The following is an 18,544-nucleotide window of genomic DNA, read 5'->3' on the forward strand; positions in this document are numbered from 1 at the left end:
ACCCATGGTTTATTCATTGCCTTTTTCTTATTTCAATCAATGTCCTCTGAAGTGTATTTCATATAATAGTTATTTTAAGTGATGGTTCAGTGAATTGTTATCCAATTGCAATATTTTGTATTTTTGTGACTATATCAAATTATCTGGGACTCATTTACTTAAAAAATATATAAATCAGGGGGAAGCTGGGTAGCTCAGTGGATTGAGAGCTAGCCCTAGAGACGGGAGGTCCTAGGTTCAAATCTGGCCTCAGACACTTCCCAGCTATGTGACCCTGGGCAAGTCACTTGATCCCCATTGCCTAGCCCTTACTACTCTTCTGCCTTGGAGCCAATACACAGTATTGACTCCAAGATGGAAGGTAAGGGTTTAAAATATATATATATATATATGTGTGTGTGTGTGTGTGTGTGTGTATATATATATTTATTAATATAGTATTCTTTATTTCTCCAATTATAAAAATAATTTATAAAAATAAAAGCATTGTCACATATTCAATCACTAGCATTGAAGGAACCTGGGAGCTAGGCATGAGGCACAATGAAATGCATCATCCTAAATGATTACTCTCAGGCCAATGAATGGGCTGCCAAGTACATCAGAAATAGAATCATCATTTGCACCAGGGTAAGATAGGTATTTCACGTTGGGGTTCACTACAGGGAACACCACCAAAAAATGCTATGAGAAGCTGTTTGAGTATTATAAGAATGGAGACCTGTCCTTCAAGTATGTGAAAACATTTAAAATGGATGAGTATGTGGGCCTCCCACTTGACTCCTCTCATAGCTTTCACACCTTCATGTGGGAGAAATTCTTCAAGTATATTGATATTATCCCTGAAAACACCCATGTCCTGTATGGGAATACAGCTGATCTGCAGGAAGAATGTGAAGCTTTTGAAGAGAAGTTCAAGGAAGCTGGAGGGATCAAGCTCTTTGTTGGAGGTATTGGTCCTGATGGGCATGTGCCTTCAATGAGCCTGGCTCAAGTTTGGTGTGCAGGACCCAAGTGAAAACTCTGGTCATGGATACCATTCTAGCCAATGCCTGGTCCTTCAATGGAAAAAACTTCCAAGTCCCCATGATGGCTCTGACTGTGGGTGCAGGCACAGTCATAGATGCAGGAGAGGTCATGATCTTAATTACAGGGCCCATAAGGCATCTGCATTGTGTAAGGCCATTGAGGAAGAGATAAATTACATCTGGACTGTTTCTGTTTTCGAACAGCACCCCCAAACAATATTCACTTGTGATGAAGGTGCCACACTGGACCTTAAAGGGAAAACTGTAAAATATTTCAAAAGGTTGATGTTTGATCATAACAAGATAGTGGAACCACTGTACAGTATAAAAGAAATAGCAACAGAAACAGAGACAAACCATTCTACCAAGAAACACAGAGTGACTGATTTGCCCTCAGAAGTCTGCTTTCCAATCCTGCAAAGAGGTATAAAGGTTTTAGGAAAGAAAAAAAAAACTTTAATGAAGTCTATATGTCCACTGTAAACATTGGGCTATCTATCTACCTTTGATGAAAATGAGTGTGGTGAGTAGGTTGTGTCTGCTGTAAGGATTGAAGTTAAAAAAAATAGGCATTTCACTATGTGTTTTGATTTTTCTCTGGACTCTGCATTTCCTAATTTCTATTGCCATGTTCTATCTGACAAATAAGGCAAAATGGATATGGAAATGCCTCACTTGGATATTTTTAAGTGCCCCATGGCATAGGGGAAGTGTGAACTCACACCTTGTTTCATTTCAACTCTCCAGAATTGGTGATTGTGGTAGCATGGGGAAGCATAGTCTTTGGGAAAGTGAGCACTTAGGACCTGCACAAGATCAGTGCCAAGAGGAGGTGGAGTAGAGAATAATAACTCCTTTTCTTCTTTTCTTTATCTTGCTTCTGTCTCTTTCACAGCAACCAACTTCTCAAGATTGGATTTGGTAGTAGAACACAAATATTTCATTCTTGAGATTTGTGTGTGCCAGACTACACGTTGAAATGTCTGCTTAATAAATTTTGCTCACCCTCATTTAAAATGCCCATGTACTTTGCCATCATGTAATAATTAATTCAATAAATATTTTATTGTAACACTATGAACCAACATACTAGGTCCTGAAAGCTATATAAAGATCAGTTATTTTCCCAGCCCTCTAGGATATTTGTCCATTAGGAATGACCAGTATTATGCTGCAGATATATTTTGCCTCTTAGAACATTTCATGCCATTGTTCCCCTTCCAGATAGTGGAAACTTCCCCCATTGTTCACTCTACTATAGGATTGCCACAGCTTCACTCCACTCTTTCTGTAGCCATATTACTATATATTCTTTTATGTGCCTCTGGAAAGCCGCTGCTGGCTCTGCCTTTTTTGGGAAAAAAAGTCTTAAGTGTCTGATTCATGTGCCTCTGACAATTTTTAAATACTGTGTTTTCTACTTGTATTTTATCTTTTTTTTTACCTTTTACATGATTAATAAAATTCTGTTTTAAACTGATGGATAAATGGACTTATTTGCAATAACATATATTTTCTATTAAATCCAACAGTTTCAAATAAAAATAAAAACATTATGAATTTCTAAATTATTTATTTAAATTACTGATAATGATAATTATACTATACACCTTACTGAGTTTATTAGGACAGTATTTTATTCAGTTTCAAGAATATAAAAATGTGAGCTATTGTCATTATTGTATTGATGATTTAATAATTTAGTAAATTAAACAACTGGTTTATGTATTATACCCCTACAGTGTGTAAAATACTATGCTAAATTGTTACAAACTTAAATGAGATATAACATCCTTAAAATATAGTCATTTTTTGTCTTTTTATCCTCAGCCCCTAGCAAAGTGTTTTTCAAGTAGCTGGTATTTTAAAAATGCTGTTGATTATTATTGGAAATGTAGCAAACACCTGAATACAATATAATATATGGGAAGTACAATAAGAAAGGGCACAGAAAATGTCATATGTAATTAAAAAACATAGTTATTTTTAATATGGAGGTATCATATAGCTAATAGAAATTATTGGCCTTTAATTTGGTTTTCAAAGAAGAGGTGAGAACTGAACCAATGAAAAAGGAGACAAAGGACACAAAAGTATAAGAAGCATATTTAAATGTTGAATTAGAAATCACACAGAATCCTTAGGGAATATTGAGATGAAGAGTATGATGATAATGACCAACATGTATAAAAGTAAGAATATTGATTTGATTTTTCAAAATCAACTTACTGATAAATATTTCGGGGGAGGGGTTAGCATTTGAAATTGTGCTAACAGCTATCCAAACAGGCAAGTATGTAATTCATTTCTGGCTCACATTAAGTGTATATAACTGTTATGAATATAACCAAGTGAATCTCCATATATTTTATTATATTCTATGACTATCTTTGCTAATTTAGATTTGATCCAAGGGTAAACTTTATGCAGTTTCAACTACTTCAGTATGCCAATTAGGAATTATGCCAATTAGGAAAATTTTGAAGCAATTAGAAATCAGCTTGCTGATTTTGGCTAAATACTGACTAACAGATCACACCAGCTAAATAAAAATATACATTTTAGAGTCCTAGAGAACAATGAAATGTGAAAAAGGTAATGACTACATATTTTAAATGAGACTTCCCTTTTAGAAAATATAATCCTACCCAATTTATTGTTTTTCTTTTCATCTTAAATATATTAGTTTTATCTGTAGATATTAAAATTTTAATGTAATTTAAATTACCCATTTCATATGTTACAATGCTTTTTATTGCTTGTTTTCTCATAAAGTATTCTCCCATTGATAACTCTAATAGGCAATAGGTTATCTGTTCTTCTAATTTGCTTATTTTTTCTTTAATTTATTTATTTAGACAATTTAAAACATTATTCCTTAGTTAGAAGAATCATATTCTTTTCCTCCCATCCCTCCCCTCACCCTTCCCATAGCTGACATACAATTGCATTGGTTTTAACATATGTATTTGATCAGAAACTATTTTCATGTTGTTGATGTTTGCACTAGGATGTTCATTTAGAGTCTACATCCCCAATCATATCTCCTTGATCTATGCAATCAAGCAGTTGTTTTTCTTCTGTATTTCTACTCACACAGTTTTTCTTCTGAATGTGGATAGTGTTCTTTTAAGTAAACACATGCAGGTTGTTCAGGATCACTGCATTGCCAATTATGGAGAAGTCCATTGCATTCAATTGTACCACAGTGTATAAGGCTCTTGTGTATAATGTTCTCTTGGTTCTGCTCCTCTCACTCTGCATCAATTCCAGAAGATCATTCCAGTTCACATGAAATTCTTCCAGTTCATTATTCCTTTGTGTACAATAGTATTCATCACCAACATATACCATAGTTTGTTCAGCCATTCCCCAATTGAAGGGTATCCCCTCATTTTCCAACTTTTTGCCACCACAAAGAGCACAGTTATGAAAATTTTTGTACAAGTATTTTTCCTTATTACCTCTTTGGGGTACAAACCCAGCAGTGCTATGATTGGATAATTTTAAGAAAATCTTATTTTTGTTATCTAGACTTATAATAATAAAGAGAAAGTAAATATTATATCATTGCCAAGTATTTATTTAGGCAAATTTAGAAACTTAAAAAATAAATGGCAGTTTACATATAAATTTATATCACATTCTCCCACTAAATGAGTCTGTATCTGTGGAGAAGAGTGGGTATATGCTCACAAAAATTTGACAAGGAAGCCACATGGGAGAGGAAAACTGAGTTATTAAGAATAACTTGCAGCTCTATAATTATGAAATTCAGTGACTTCTTTCTGCTTCAAGAACTGTCTTTTCACTTGATGAACATGGCTTCTGTGTCGAACAGATGTTTCACTGCTGAAACAAATTCATTCACATTGTGCTGGATCACCACTTCATTGGGCACAATATCTTAGTCAAACCAGTGATTCTGTTGGTTGACACTTTGTTGTCTTTTTTTTTTCAGTACCAGAGAATGAGTTTTTTTTTCAATTCAAATATCACAATCTATTCAGCCATTTAGCTAAATAATTGGATTTGTTTTGTTTTCAATTATTCTGTCATTTTAAACAAAGTTACCATGAATATTTCCATACATACGCAGCTTTTTACCCTCTCAATAAGGAATCCCTAAGATAAATATTTTGAAGAGTTTTACATTTCTTAATATATATTTCTATCTTGTTTTCTAAAAATAAAAACACAATTTTTCTAACAATATAATATTAGGCCTATATCTCCATGTTTCTATTCACATTTAATTTGATTAACTTTACCAGGCAGGTTCTCAAATAGCACAAATTACCTAAACTGTATTTAGCTAGTTTATTTATTTATTTGTTTATTTATTTATATATTTAACTAGCCAGCAGTCATAATCTATTGTCAGGACCATACTCTTTCCAAAATCAAGTCATTCTAGCTTGGTTATATACAGTGGGACTTTTGTTCCAATGCCATAGCCCCTCAGGAATATAGAATTACCTCCATAGTATGATGAGCATTAAAGTAAGACTTTTGCAGAATATTTATGTTCTCTAAACCATTGTTGTCTCACCAGAAATCATGTTTGGATTATGTTTATGCTCAGGTTTAAATCTGCTAACCCAAAGCATGCAATATACTGAGGGAGCCTCAGAGAAAATAATAGGGTAGAGAAAAATAAACTTTGCTAGAGGTTTGCTAGAGGAACAGGGTCTCAGGTCCAGTAACAGATCAAACAATGAAGAATTTCTCCAGTCTCCACTTCCAAAAAATGAAGCACTGTTTCTCACAGGAGGTTACACTCCAAGTCCTAGTTCCAAGTCGAACTCCACTTTTTAAAGACGTTTTTTCTTGCTTCACTTCCCCTAATTCCATGTCTACCAATCACAGTTGACATTTTGCTCTAGGACTGCCCAGAAGGCAGTTAGTTGATTCTGATTTGTTACCCACTATCGCACACATGGGTCACAGACCTCCCACTTCATGATTAAGTGGGATACTTGCACTTATGGTGATTAAATATAAAATGTACAAACCTTCATACTTACCTTTTAAGTACTGTGTTTACACTTATGGAGATTAAATCTAAAAATAGACAAGGGTTACAATTTAATCTTCACAATCAAGAGAGAGTTAAGTATTTTCAGTGTTATAATCAGGGGAGAATTAAATTTAATCTTCATGGGTTCCAATATTAAACTACATCATAGTGTTAAAATGTATATAAAAGAAGAAATGAAAAAAAAATTTAATTAATAACTCCTAATAATTGGTTTAATTCCATCTTCATTTATGGTTTATTTATTCTTTTCTTCTTTAATGCTAATGATTTGGTTTTCTTCTCTCAAATTTTCATCAGATTAACTACTAGTTTATCAATTATGTTGATTTTTTCATGAAGCCAAATTCTAAACTTACTTATTAATTCAATTCATTTTATTGATCTCATCTTTAATTTTCATGATTTCTTTTTTTTTTTTTAAACCCTTACCTTCCGTCTTGGAGTCAATACTGTGTATTGGCTCCAAGGCAGAAGAGTGGTAAGGGCTAGGCAATGGGGGTCAGATGACTTGCCCAGGGTCACACAGCTGGGAAGTGTCTGAGGCCAGATTTGAACCTAGGACCTCCCATCTCCAGGCCTGGCTCTCAATCCACTGAGCTACCCAGCTGCCCCCTCATGATTTCTAATTTGGTGTTTTGCTGGGAATTTTTATTTTTTCCTGTTCTATATTTTTAAAATTGCATTCCTAATTTGTTGATCTTTTTCTATTATAATAATATAGCAATTTAAAAATATAATTTTCCTCTAATTGCAGCTTTTGCTGTATTCCATATGTTTTGATATTGTCTCATTATTACCATTCTTTTTAATGCAATTATTTATCATTTCAATAATTTGTTCTTTAACCTACTCAGTCTTTAGATTAACTGTTTTAGTCTCCAATTAATTTCTATGTTCCTTTATTATATATACATTTGTCCCATGAGTGAATTCATTCCATTCATAATCAATTTTATAGTTACTATGGTGCATTTCTATCCAACTCTGTTCCTTCTCAATGTTTGTCTACCTTTTCCTTTATTTCTGCCATATCCCTTTGCAAATATCCAATTTCCTTTGAATAGCACCTCTCTAATTTTCATGCCTTAGAAGAAAGCCTTCCTTATCCTTTCCCTTGGCCCTATTATTTTCAAAATGACCCAATTTCCAAAAATTGCCTCCTTCTTACTCCCCTCTTAACTTTTAATTCTTATTCTATTCAACTTTTCAAAAGTCCCTTCTTCTCCCTCCAACTGTGCCTTCTACTTCTTGATAAGAGTTCAATTCTAAAAATCCCTTGCCTATATTTTCCTAAGCATCCCACCCATATCCCCTTAGTTGACCCCCTTACCTATTGGTATATAATCCCTTCTAGGTATCCCTCCCCTTTTCTCTCCCTTTTCTTACACCTTATTCCTCCTTTCTCTTAACTTCCTTCTTTTATTCCCTGAATTTCCTAAGAGGATTCCTAGTACTTACCTTATTCTACCCCAATCTTCTCCCATTGTTTTAGGATACATTAAGAAGCTTTTTATGCTTGATCACATGGGTTGATTGGGGATATGATTGAGAATGTAGACTATAAGTGATCACCCTAATGCAAATATTAATAATATAGAAATAGGTCTTGATCAATGACACATGTAAAACCCAGTGGAATTGCTCATTCGCTATGAGAGGGAGGTGAGAAGAGGGGATGGAAAGAACACAAATAATGTAACCATAGAAAAACATTCTAAATTAATTAATTATTTTTTTCAAATAAAAAAAGATCTTTATCCTTCAAATGTCTGTATTGTTTTCTAGAAGAGTTCTAGTACTACAAGCCTTTCACTCCACTTCCCCTTCTCAGTTGAAGTTTCTTCACTCATTCCTCTTCAATAGGATTGATAGATTGAATTTCTTCAAGTTTGTGAAATTTTGCCCAGAAATATTTGAAGCTGCTTTAGTTCATTAAATGTTCATTTTTTAACTTGTAAAATAATTCTCAGCTTTTCTGGGAACATTATTCTGGTTTGTAAACTCAGTTCTTTTGTTCTTTAAAATATTGTATTCCATGTCATACATTCTTTTAGAGTTGTAGCTGTTAAATATGTTATTCTGACTGTACCTCCACAGTATTTTTTCCCTTGTTGTTTGTAGTATTTTCTACTTGCCCTAGGAACTATGAATATTAGCAATGAGTCTTTTTGAGGGAGAAATAGATTGATTTTTAAAATTTCTCTTTTATTTTCCAAGTCTAGAATTTCTCAGCAATTTTCCTTGAAAAATTCTTGAAATGTGGTGTTTAAACTTTGTTTGGTTGTAACTTTCTGGGATATAAATAATTCTTATATTGCCTTTCTTGATCCATTTTTAATGATAAGTTTTATTTTTTAATGATCTGTTTTTATGATAAGATATTTTACCTTCTCTTTTATTATTTAATTCTTTTTTAATTTTAATTATTTTATCTCTCTCATTATTTAATTATTTTAATTTTTTCTTTTATCACTACTTCTTTTAAAAGGAAATCATTAGCATCCCATTTTCCAATTTTAATTCGTGCTAAATTTAATTTATTTATTCAATTTAGAACATTATTCCCTGGCTACAATAATCACAATATTTCCCTCCCACCCCCCCAACCACCCCTCCCGCACCCAAAGTGCAATTTCATTAGGTATTACTTGTGTCCTTGATCAGAACCTATTTCCATGTTGTTGGTGTTTGCATTAGGATGTTTATTTAGTCTACATCACCAATCATATCCCCCTCGACCCATGTGATCAAGCAGCTGTTTTTCCTCTGTGTTTCTACTCCCACAGTTTTTCCTCTGAATGTGGATAGTGGTTTTTCTCATAGATTTCTCCAAGTTGTTCAGGATCACTGCATTGACACTAATGGAGAAGTCCATTACATTTGATTGTACCACAGTGTATCAGTCTCTATGTATAATGTTATCCTTGTTCTGCTCCTCTCATTCTGCATCACTTCCTGGAGGTTTTTCCAGTTCCCATGGAATTCCTCCACTTCATTATTCCTTTGAGTACAATAATATTCCATCACCAACATATACCACAATTTGTTCAGCTACTCCCCAATTGAAGGGCATCCCCTGTAACAGTTAATATGTTGCTTCACTTCTAATTTTGGTTGTATTGTTTTTTTTTGTTTTTTTGTTCTGTTTTGTTTTTTTAGTTTTTAAAACATTATTTTATTTGGTCATTTTTATACATTGTTCATTGGAAAAAGATCATTTTCTTTTCTTCCCCCTAAACCCCCCAACACCCCTTCCCTAGGCGAGGCAAGATTCATCTGGGTATCATATGTGTCCTTGCTCTGAACCCATTTCCTTGTTGTTGGTATTTGCATTAGGGTGCTTATTTAGAGTCTCTCCTCTGTCATGTCCCCTCAACCTCTATAGTCAGGCAGTTGCTTTTCCTCAGTGTTTTCACTCCCTCAGTTTGTCCTCTGCCTGAGGATAGTTTTTTGTTTTTTTTTTGTTCAGGGACATTGTAAAGCCATTACTGAAGAAGTCCATTACGTTCTCTTGTATCACAATGTGTCAGCCTCTGTGTTCAATGTTCTCCTGGTTCTGCTCCTCTCACTCTGCATCACATCCTGGAGGTCATTCCAGTTCCCATGGAATTCCTCTACTTTATTATTCCTTTTAGCACAATAGTATTCCATCACCAACATATACCACAATTTGTTCAGCCATTCTCCAATTGAAGGGCATCCCCTCATTTTCCAATTTTTGGCCACCACAAAGAGTACAGCTATGAATATTCTTGTACAGGTATTTTTCCTTATTATCTCTTTGGGGTACAAACCCAGCAGCACTATGGCTGTATCAAAGGGCAAATAGTCTTCATTTGCCCTCCAGCATTCATTACTTTCCATAGCTGTCATGTTGAACAATCTGCTAGGTGTGAGATGACACCTCAGAGTTGTTTTGTTTTGCATCTCTCCGATTATAAGAGATCTAGAACACTTTTTCATGTGCTTATTAATAGTCTTGATTTCTTTAACTGAAAATTGCCTATTCATGTCCCTTTCCCATTTTTCAATTAGAGAACAGCTTGATTTTTTGTACAACTGGTTTAGCTCTTTATAGATTTGAGTAATTAGACCTTTGTCAGAGGTTTTTGCTATGAAGATCATTTCCCAATTTGTTGTTTTCCTTCTAATTTTAGTTACATTGGTTTTGTTTACACAAAACCTTTTTAATTTGATGTAGTCAAAATTATTTATTTTGCATTTTGTGACTCTTTCTAAGTCTTGCTTGGTTTTAAAATCTTTCCCTTCCCAAAGGTCTGACACGTATACTATTCTGTGTTCACCTAAATTACTTATAGTTTCCTTCTTTATATTCAAGTCATTCGCCCAATCTGAGTTCATCTTAGTACAGGGTGTGAGGTGTTGATCCAACCCTAAACTCTCCCACACTGTCTTCCAATTTTCCCATCAGTTTTTATCAAATACTGGATTGTTGTCCCAAAAGCTGGGGCTTTGGGGTTTGTCAAAGACTATCTTGCTGAGGTCATTTACCCCAAGTCTATTCCACTGATCCTCCTTTCTGTCTCTTAGACAGTACCAAATTGTTTTGATGACTGCTGCTTTGTAATATAGTTTGAGATCTGGGACTGCAAGGCCACCTTCCTTTATATTTTTTTTTCATTATTTCCCTGGATATCCTTGATCCTTTATTTTTCAAAATGAATTTGGTTATCGTTTTCCCTAATTCATTAAAATAGTTTTTTGGTAGTTCCATGGGTATGGCACTAAATAAATATATAAGTTTGTGTTGGGTGGACATTTTTATTATGTTAGCTTGTCCCACCCATGAGCAATCAATGTTTTTCCAATTGTTTAGATCTAGTTTTAATTGTGTGGAGAGTGTTTTGTAGTTGTGTTCATATAGTTCCTGTGTTTGTCTCAGCAGATAGATTCTTAAGTATTTCATATTGCCTAGGGTGACTTTAAATGGAATTTCTCTTTCTAATTCTTGCTGCTGAATTGGGTTGGAGATATATAGAGATGCTGATGACTTATGTGGGTTTATTTTGTATCCTGCAACTTTGCTAAAATTGTTCTGTATTTCGATTAGCTTTTTGGTTGATTCCCTAGGATTCTTTAAGTAAATCATCATATCATCTGCAAAGAGTGATAGCTTGGTCTCTTCATTGCCAATTTTAATACCTTCAATTTCTTTTTCTACTCTAATTGCTACTGCTAGTGTTTCTAGTACAATATTAAATAATAAAGGTGATAATGGGCATCTTTGTTTGACTCCTGATCTTATTAGGAAGGCTTTGAGTTTTTTCCCATTGCAGATGATGTTTGCTGAAGGTTTTAAGTATATACTGTTTATTATTTTTAGGAAAGGCCCTTCTATTCCTATACTTTCTAGTGTTTTCAATAGGAATGGGTGTTGTATGTTATCAAAGGCTTTTTCTGCATCTATTGACATAATCATGTGATTTTTGTCAGTTTTCTTGTTAATATGATCAATTATTTGGATGGTTTTCCTAATATTGAACCATCCTTGCATTTCTGGTATTAATCCTGCCTGGTCATAGTGGATGACCCTTGTGATGACTTGCTGGAGTCTTTTTGCTACTATCCTATTTAAGATTTGTGTGTCTATATTCATTAGGGAGATTGGTCTATAGTTTTCTTTCTCTGTTTTTAACCTGCCTGGCTTTGGGATCAGAACCATTTTTGTGTCATAAAAAGAATTTGGTAGAACCCATTCTTGGCTTATTCTGTCAAATAGTTTTTATAGTATTGGGGTTAGCTGTTCTTTGAATGATTGATAGAATTCATTTGTGAATCCATCTGGACCTGGGGATTTTTTCTTAGGGAGTTCTTTGATGGCTTGTTCAATTTCTTTTTCTGATATGGGATTTTTTAGGTAATTTATTTCTTCTTTTTTTAGCCTAGGCAATTTATATTTTTGTAAGTATTCATCCATATCACTTAGATTGCCATATTTTTTGCCATATAATTGGGCATAGTAGTTTTTAATGATTGCCTTGATTTCCTCTTCATCAGAGGTGAGGTCCCCTTTTCATCTTGGATACTGTCAATTTGGTTTATTTCTTTCCTTTTTTTAATTAGACTGACTAGTACTTTGTCAATTTTATTTGTTTTTTCAAAGTACCAGCTTCTAGTCTAATTTATTAAATCAATAGTTCTTTGACTTTCAATTTTATTAATTTCTCCTTTGATTTTTAGGATCTCTAATTTAGTCTTCATCTGAGGGTTTTTAATTTGTTCACTTTCTAGTTTTTAATTTGCATGCCAAATTCATTGACCTCTGCCCTTATTAATTTGTTTATATATGAACTCAAGGATATAAATTTCCCCCTGAGTACTGCTTTGGCTGCATCACATAGGTTTTGACAGGATGTCTCACCATTGTCCTTTTCTTCAATGAAGTTATTAATTATTTCTAAGATTTGTTCTTTAACTAGCTGGTTTTGGAGAATCATATTGTCTAATTTCCAATTAATTTTTTATTTATCTATCCATGTACCCTTACTAATTATTATTTTTATTGCATTGTGGTCTGAGAAGGTTATATTTATTATTTCTGCCCTTTTGCACTTGCTTACAATGATTTTGTGCCCTAGTACATGGTCAATTTTTGTGAATGTACCATGTACTGCTGAAAAGAAGGTGTATTCCTTTTTGTCCCTATTTATTTTTCTCCATATGTCTACTAACTCTAGTTTTTCTAAGATTTCATTTGCTTCTCTCACCTCTTTCTTATTTATTTTTTGATTTGATTCATCTAGTTAGGATAGGGGAAGGTTCAGATCTCCCACTAGTATAGTTTTTTATTTATTTCATCCTTGAGCTCCTCTAGTTTCTCCTTTAAAAATTTGGATGCTCTGCCATTTGGTGTATACATGTTGAGTACAGATATTTTCTCGTTGTCTATACTGCCTTTTATTAGGATGTAATTACCTTCCCTATCTCTTTTAACTATATTTATTTTTACTTTGGCTTTGTCTGATATCATGATTGCTACTCCTGCCTTCTTTTTATCATTTGATGCCCAATAGGTTTGGCTCCATCCTCTTACTTTCACCCTATGTGTATCTACCTTCCTCATGTGTGTTTCTTGCAGACAGCATATGGTAGGGTTTTGGATTTTAATCCACTCTGCTATTCTCTTGCATTTTATGGGTGATTTCATTCCATTCACATTCAGAGTTATGATTACTAGCTGCGTATTTCCCAGCATTTTGATTTCTATTCCTGATTCTGCCTTTCCTTCTTTCGCTATTTCCATCTACACCAGTGTTTGTTAATAGTCAGTCCCCCTAGTTCCCAAACTTATTTTACTTCCCTTTCTACCCCATCTTTTCTTATTCCCTCCCTTATTTTCCCCTGTAGTCTTTTTAAAATTTCCCCCCCACCCTCTCCCACCCTTGTACTGCTTCCCTCCCCACCAGTCCATTTTTTACCCTTCTACTCCCCTATAGGGCGCAAATCTATTCTCTTCCCCAATGGATTGGATTGTTCTTCCCTCTTTGGGTCAGTTTCAAAGTACATAAGAGTTGAGTATTTCCTATCTCCAACCTCTTTACCCTTCCAGGGTATCGATGTTCTCCCGTCTCCCACCATGAGCTTCTTTGTGACATATAAATTTACCCCCATTTGTTTCTTTTCCCATTTCTTTTAGTCATAACCTCTTTTCTTTTTTAGCTTATTCATGTTTATGTATATATATACATACATACACATGTATATGTATTTATGCATGCATATATCTATATACACCTATTGATGTCTTGTCCTTTCATCCTATACAGTTTGTCACTGTTCCCTCTGAGTGTAGTTCTTCTAGCTGCTTAGGTGATAGCAACAGTTTTTAAGAGTTACCAATGAGTTCTTTTCTTATAGGGATGCATATCATTTTAACTTATTGAGTCTCTTTAAAAAATTTTGTTGTTGTTGTTTTTCCCCCCTCTTTTTTAATTACCTTTTGATGATTCTCTTGAGTTCAGGGGTTGGACATCAAATTTTTTGTTCAGGTCTGGACTTTTATTTATGAATGCTTGGAACTCTTCTGTTGTGTTAAATGACCATACTTTCCCCTGTAAGAATATAGTCAGTTTTGATGGGTATTTTATTCTTGGTTGTAGACCTAGTTCCCTTGCTTTTGGAATATCGTATTCCATGCCTTTCAGTCCTTCAGTGTGGATGCAGACAGATCCTGTGTTAACCTCACAATGTTTCCATGGTATCTGAATGGATTCTTCTTGGCAGCTTGTAATATCTTTTCTTTCATCTGATTGTTTTTGAATTTGGCTATAACATTTCTTGATGTTGTCAGTTGGGGATTAAATACAGAGGGGTGATCTGTGGATTCTTTCAATCTCCACTTTCCCCTCTTTTTCTAGGATCTTGGGACAGTTTTCCTGGATAATTTCCTCTAGTATTATGCCCAGGCTTTTTCTTTTGTCGTGGTCTTCTGGTAGTCCAATTATTCTTAAATTGTCTCTTCTTGAACGATTTTCTAAATCGTCTGTTTTGTGAATGAGATGCTTCACATTTTCCTCAATTTTTTTCATTCTTTTTGTTTTGTTTTATAGTGTCCTGCTGCCTTGTGAGGTTACTTGATTCTAGTTGTTTTATTCTGGTTCTTAAAGATTGGATTTCATCTCTGGCTTTTTGGTCATCTTTTCCCTTCTGGTCTGATTTTCTTTGAAGAAGGTCTTTCATCCTGTTTACTTCGTCTTTCATCTTTGCCTCATTTTCCAGCTGGTTGATTTTGGCTTTCAGGACACTATTTTCTCATTTTAGTTCAAGTGCCTCTGTTTCCAGATGACTTATCTTAATTTTTTAGTTATTTTCCCAATTGTCTTCAGCCTCTCTTAGTTGTGTTTTGAGTTCTTCCACAGTCTGTATCCAATTCGCTGGGGTTTCTGGTTTATCGTTTGATCTCTCTCCCTCTGTTCCATTTGCTGAATAGTAGCTTTCTATTGTAGTTTCTTTCTTCTTTTTCTGTTGTTTGCTTAAATTCACCCCTTCTTTACTTCCTGTATTTGTCTGTGCTCTTGTTCCTCTCATTTTTTTTGTTTTGGGGGGACTTCTATCAGTCTCCCCTCTTGGAGCTTTAACAGAAGATCTCTTGGTGTAGTCTCTGGGGGTGGGTTGTTGGAGGTTTGAGCTTCCCTGTACTCTGGGGGCTTTTGATTGGCTTAAAGTCCAGCAGTCAATGAGGATGGGTGGGGAGCCTGGGCTTCCCTGCATTCTGGAGACTTTTGATAGGATTAAGTTCAGTTTGGCTGGGCTGGGTTTACTCTGTATTTTAAACTTCCTGGATGGCTGGAGCAAATATGGAGGATCTTCAGAGCTCTGGCCAGGCTGCCAGGTTTATGCTCCTTCTAGGCTGCTATCTTGACTCTGCTTCTAGGTATCTGTTCTTTCAGAAGACCCTGCTCTCTAAGGGGGAAGGGGTTGTGGCCTCCCTGGACTCTGAGGGCTCCTAATGGGATTTGGTTCACCTGATTTGGCCCGAATGAGCACTGAAGCAAAAAACTTTCTCTTCCACAATCTGTGTTGAATGGCCAGAGACTGGCCCAGGTTGTTTTCAAGGTAAGCCCTTCGCCGTCCCTGAGGTTTTTGTTCTTTCAGAAGCTCTGAGGACTCCTGATAGGATTAGGTTCAGCTGGTGTGGGCCTAATGATCCCCCCCCCCAAAAAAAAACAACCTCCTCCTCCACAATCTGTGTTGAATGCCTGGAGACTTGCCTAGGTTACTTTCAAGGTAAACTCTCCTGGAGCTACCTCTTTGCTGGCCCTGAGGTTTCTGTCCTTTCAGTAGTTCTAAGGTCTCCTGATGGGATTGGGTTCAGCTGGTGCCCTAAAGCTGGGACCTCCCTTGGGATTCAGATGGAAGGACCCAGCCAGGGGGCTACCAGCTTCCCCCTTCTCTCTATGTTTCCCTGCAGTCTGTATTGGGCATCCTGGAGACTGGCTCAGGTTGCTTTCAAGGTGAGTCCTCAGAACCCTGAGGTTCCCGCTGCTGCTGTGGGCTCAGCACTCTGGGTTGGGGGATGGGTCCTGGGACCTTCCTTCTGCCTATCCCTTAGATCCGAGTGATCTAGGGTTCTGGCTTTTGGGGGCCGTACCTTTTGATCCAGGTCCAGGAGGAGGGTTCTCCAGGTCTATCCTGTTGTTCAGCTTGAATTTCATTGTCCTAGGAGCACTCAGTTTGTGATCCGTAAGAAAGGGTTTTCAAGGTCTGAACTTTCACTGCTTCTACGCCGCCATCTTGACCAGAAGTCTAATTCGGGAGAAGCATTGGTTTTGTTTGTACAAAACCTTTTTAATTTAATGTAATCAGGATTATTTATTTTACATTTTGTAAGTTTTTCTAACTCTAGCTTGGTTTTAAAATCTTTCCTTTCCCAAAGATCTGACAAGTATACTATTTTGTGTTCACCTAATTTACTTATAGTTTCCTTCTTTATATTCAGGTCATTCGCCCATTCTGAGTTTATCTTGGAGTAGGGTGTTAGATGGTGATCTAAACCTAGTCTCTCACATACTGTTTTCCAATTTTCCCAGCAGTTTTTGTTAAATAATGGATTTTTGTCCTAAAAGCTGGGATCTATGGGTTTATCATAGACTGTAGTGCTTAGGTCACTTACCCTAAGTCTATTCCACTGATCCTCCCTTCTATCTCTTAGACAGAACCATATTTTTTTGATGATCACTGCTTTATAGTATAGTTTGAGGTCTGGTACTGCTAGGGCTTCCTTCCTTCACATCTTTTTTTTTTCATTATTTCCCTGGATATTCTTCTGCCCAATTTCCATGCCCAACATCTGAGCTATTCTGCTTGTTGGGGTCTCAAGTCTACCTGGTCTCAGTGGTAGGCCTTTGGTGGGCTTAGTCAGATGCCACGGACCTAGAGGTGCCCCTGGCTCTCTTACTGATTCTCATGTGAGCTGGCTCTGATCTAGTGCACTGGCTCCATAGGTGGGATGGGAGAGGGTATACCAGCTCTTGTTGTGGTGGAAGCTATTTTACCCCCTTACTGTGTGGAAGCACCCACATCCCATGTACCTTCAATGCTATGCCCTACTATGGAAACCTTTTGTTCATATAAATTCATATATTTTTTTGTCCTTTTGAGGTAGTCTATATCAGTAGGCATCGAGGAGAGGTAGATTCCTACATCTAAGCTGCAGCCATGTTTAACCGGAAGAAGTCTAAAAACTCTTGAGGTACCACCTTACCCCTATCAGACTAATATGACAAGAAAAAGAAAATGATAAAGTTGAAAGAGAAGTGATTAAATTGGGACATTGATGAAGTTCTGAATAGATACAAGTATTCTGGGGAACAATATGAAATCATGTCTAGGGGGCCATAAAATTGTGCATATGCTTTTGACTTAGCATATATGAAAACCAGATCTATATCCAAAAGAGATAAAATAGAGGGAAAGTACCTTTTTTATAAAATATATTTCTAGCATGTCTCTTTTTGGAGACAAAGAACTGGAAACTGAAGTGAATTCCATCAATTTTGGAATGGCTAAAGGAGCTGTAATATATGACTGTAATAATGAACAATAATGCCACAAAATAACCTGGAAAGACTATTATAATGTGATGTAAAATGAAAGGAAGAGAATCAGGGAGCCCCTAAATCTGAGGCTCATAAGCAATTTGTAATTTTTTTATCACTACATTTCAATATAATTGGTTTCCTTTGTAATTTTTTACTACATTTTCTTCTTTTTAAACATTATCCTGAGAATGGTTCCATAACCTTAAAACAGACTGGTAAAGAGATCCATTAAAAACATACATATGCACATAGAGTTAAGGATATTTTCCATAAGTGAAAATGATATTTTACTTCTGAAATGTCTCATGTCTGAAACTCCTTTTTCCTTCCTTACCTTACCTCACTCACCCTTCATATCATATTTATTTAATTATTGCCTGCCCCCCTTTATATTCTAAGCTTCTTAAGAACAGGGTCTCTATAACTATCTCTGCTTGGTGCCTGACACTGCTCCTTGTATTCAGTAGGTGCTTGATTAATATTTGTTGAAATAATATCTTTAATTCAATTTTCCCAAATATTTAATAAGATTCTGTCTCTATAAGTATTAAATGTATTTCTTCCAGCATTTTAGGTATATTCAGAAAATTAATCATATCTAGTCTAGGAGTTTTTTGTCTTTTGCAGAAGAAATAGTTTTGTAAATATGAGGAATTATTATTGTATTAACATCTATTTATCTGTTTATGTATTTCTATGGTGCCTATTACTGTAGTAAGTATTCAAGGAAATGTGGATCAGTAATGGGTAAACAGCAATTTAGTGTGAAATTGACTACAAGGATTACTTGAGTTTTCTACTTACCAACAGTTTTGTAAATAAAATTGCAATAATATGAAATTGAATATATACTTTTAGGGTGTGTGAGTGGAATGCTTAAAGGAATGAACAGGAAAATGTGATAATTTTGTGGG

The 18,544-nt window shown here is 35.3% G+C and overlaps 1 pseudogene; it reads left to right on the plus strand.

Moving 5' to 3' along the window:
- The first annotated feature begins 543 nt into the window (after positions 1–543).
- Positions 544–1,511, plus strand: LOC100015504 (glucosamine-6-phosphate isomerase 1-like; annotated as a pseudogene).
- The last annotated feature ends 17,033 nt before the right edge of the window (positions 1,512–18,544 follow it).

The sequence above is a fragment of the Monodelphis domestica genome, chromosome 4 (assembly GCF_027887165.1).
Source record: "Monodelphis domestica isolate mMonDom1 chromosome 4, mMonDom1.pri, whole genome shotgun sequence".
In the NCBI taxonomy this organism is placed as follows: domain Eukaryota; kingdom Metazoa; phylum Chordata; class Mammalia; order Didelphimorphia; family Didelphidae; genus Monodelphis; species Monodelphis domestica.